This window comes from Propithecus coquereli, unplaced genomic scaffold (assembly GCF_000956105.1).
Source record: "Propithecus coquereli isolate 6110/MARCELLA unplaced genomic scaffold, Pcoq_1.0 Scaffold83, whole genome shotgun sequence".
Lineage (NCBI taxonomy): Eukaryota > Metazoa > Chordata > Mammalia > Primates > Indriidae > Propithecus > Propithecus coquereli.
In genome coordinates this window covers 5,403,557-5,406,722 of record NW_012154507.1, presented here as the reverse complement: position 1 = coordinate 5,406,722, position 3,166 = coordinate 5,403,557, and the positions used below count along the sequence as shown (strand labels likewise).

General features: G+C 35.0%; 1 protein-coding gene across 1 annotated transcript in view; it reads right to left on the bottom strand.

Moving 5' to 3' along the window:
• Window positions 1-3,166, bottom strand: part of ERO1L (ERO1-like (S. cerevisiae)) — a 50,628-nt gene that overhangs the window by 25,376 nt on the left and 22,086 nt on the right. The gene's annotated exons all lie outside the window — the stretch shown is intronic.

Here is a 3,166-nt window from a genome sequence, read left to right as displayed (position 1 = left end):
AATTACAAACGCATTTCTGCTCCACAGATTTCTTGATTTAACAAGGATATTGTTTTTACCTAGGACATTATTTTTATCAAAATTTGTATGTGTATTACCACAAAACAAATATTTTATCTTCAATTTTGAACTGTGAACTCAATTTACACTAGCATTCACACTGTTGATAAATGTGTCCTTCACAGAATGAACTTCCAAAACTTTTACTTTGAGTCCATCAACGGAATGAAAAAAAATCAATTTTTGAAATTAAATTATTTTCCATTTGAAACAGTTGATGATGACATCATTTAACTATGTACAAAGTTCTTCTGCCATTGGAGCCAACAAGGCAATAGCTATGACTTCACTCTTTGATGTTTTGTGGCTGTACAAGAAAACATGGAGTCAAAAATGAACTAAATTAGTTTATAATCTATGATGGAAAAGGTTAAGAACAGTGGTTGCCTCTAAGGAAGGAGTGGAAATTGACTGGGACAGCATATGAGGGGACTTTCTAGTGTAATGATAACCTTCTATATCTCAGTAGAAGCATAGGTTACACAGGTATATGCATTTGTCGATATTCAGCATATGCACACTTAAGATTTATGCATTTCATTGTTAATTTTATAAAAAGTATATATAAATACTGGACTGTAGATAATGATATAGTTCATTTCACATATATATATATCCATGTAGTTAATGACATAGATTTAGGAGGAGATATACTAATGCCTGCAATTTACTTTGAAATGCATCCAAAAAATAAGATGTTCTGATGGATGGCTAGAAGGATGGACAGATGGATATGTTGTAAAGTAAGTTTATTAAAATGTTAATGGTAGAATTTAGCTGATGGGTATTAAAAGTGTTCATAGGAAAATTCCTTTAACTCTGCTATATGTTTAAAAATTTTCATAATAAAATACCGGGAAAAATTAATTTAGAACAGTCATTTAGTCTAAATGAAAAATCACATATCCCAGAATGATATGTAAATGTACTCTCTGCAGCTGCACATGTTGAATTGTTGTCTTCAGACAGTCTTCTTAAAATAACCACTGACTTACAAAGTAGACACTGAGGCTTTTATCATCAGATTTGTGTCTTCTGGTTTTCATATGGTCAGTGATATTTCTATGGCCCTTATGGATAGTAAATTATGGTCTTTTGTGCAAGTTACATATTATGATGAACTGCCATGAGAAATGGAAATTCAATACTTCATTTTTCATGAAACATGAATTCCTTTTTCCTTTTTTAGTTATTTTAGCCAAAAGGATTCATTGGAAAATAAAAAAAAATCCTTACCAAACAGTAAAATAACTATACAGTTGTCAATTTACACTAAATACTAAAGGATAAAACCACTATAATGAGACTGTTCTCTCTAAGCAGGATTGCCTAGCCTCTATTTCCCATATATATTTCTCATAAGCCAAACCTACAATTTCACTGAGCAGTCAAAAGGCAGCCTGGAGGCTTAGGGCATATTGCAGGTATGACATAGGTCACAGCATAAATGGCTATTAACTCCAAGAGACCAACATGGGCAGCAGTGTCCAACACTTCTCCCCCTGCACCTCCTACTTCCCAAGACTGTAAGGAGGTAGCATTCACAATGGTAATAAATGGTAGCCATTTGTGTCTGAGTATGATTATTTTTATCAGCAGGCACCTAGTCCTTGAAAGAGTGTTAGTTTCTTTGCATCTGGAAAGTCAGAAGAAGGAGGACAAGTTCTTATTGGCCATCTTTGTGTTAAAGTGAGAACTCTATTTAGGGTATGTAGATAACAAATATAAGAAAGAAGACAACAAAGGAAGATAGAAATACAAAGTATTTGATCTACTAAATCCATCACAACTTATTTTAATGCAATTATTAATATTTTATTTAAAAGTGAGAAAGTCAGAAAAAATGATAAATCAGATAGGATGTCAGGACAATAGGTATAAACCAGTTCTTTCCCAGGCATACCTAGACATATGGTCACTCTATTTATTCTTGTTACTTTATAAGGGTTTTGGCTTTTTCTCCAAGAGAAATGAGACACATAGAATAAACAGAAGAAATATAATGTCATTAAAAAAAAAATCACTCTGGCTGCTGTCTTAAGAACAGACTATATGGGAAGATTGCTTGATGCCAAGAGTTTGAGACCAGCTGGGGCAACATGGTGAAACCCTCTAAAACAAATTAAAAAAAAAAAAATTAGCCAGGTGTGGTGGCACGCACAAGTAGTCCCAGCTACTCAGGAGGCTGAGGCGGGTGGATCGCTTGAGCTCAGGCATTTGAGGCTGCAGTGAGCTATGATGAGGCCACTGCACTCTACCCCGAGCAACAGAGCAAGATTCTTGTCTCAAAAAACAAAAATCCAAAGTGTAAAATAAATACCCATAAGTCCATACTGACATAAATAAATAAATGATTGAGTAAGTAATTGGAGGAAAAGACACAAATCTCCCATACTGGAGAATTCCAAACAACTTACATAATTACTCAGCCTTCAAGGAGATGGAGAACAACTCCTCCATACTCCTTAAACGTAAACAGCACACAGTGACTCTCTTTCAAAGAGTACAGTGTGGAAAGGGGGAAAAAAGTAAATCTGCAGTGGTGAAACCTGACAAAAACTACCTCAGCCAGCGATCCAGGTGAACGTCAACAGTGACAAGTCATGTTGATAGTGATGTGATGAAAATGGCACTTTACCTCTGTGGTCTTCCTCCCCAAAACACATAATCCCAGTCTAATCATGAGAAGCATCAGACAAATCCCAACTGAGGGACATTCTTCAAAACACCCGACCGGTACTCCTCAAAAACGCCTTATCAAAAACAAAGTAAGTCTGGGAAACTGTCCCAGCCCACAGGAGCCTAAGGAGACTTGACTACTAAATTTAGCATGGTACCCTGGGTGGGACCCTGGAACAGAAAAAGGATATTAGGTAAAAATGTTTTAAATCTGAATAAAGTATGGGCTTTAGTTAGTGATAGAGCATCAATATTGGTTTATGAATTATAACAAATGTACTGTACTTGTGTAAGATGTTAATTAGAGAGGAAACTGAGTGTGGGGTTTATGGGAACTCTGAACTGTCTTCGCAATTTTTCTACAAATATAAAACTGGTATAAAATTAAAAGTTTATTTAGAAAAAGAAAGACATAAGAGACATATCA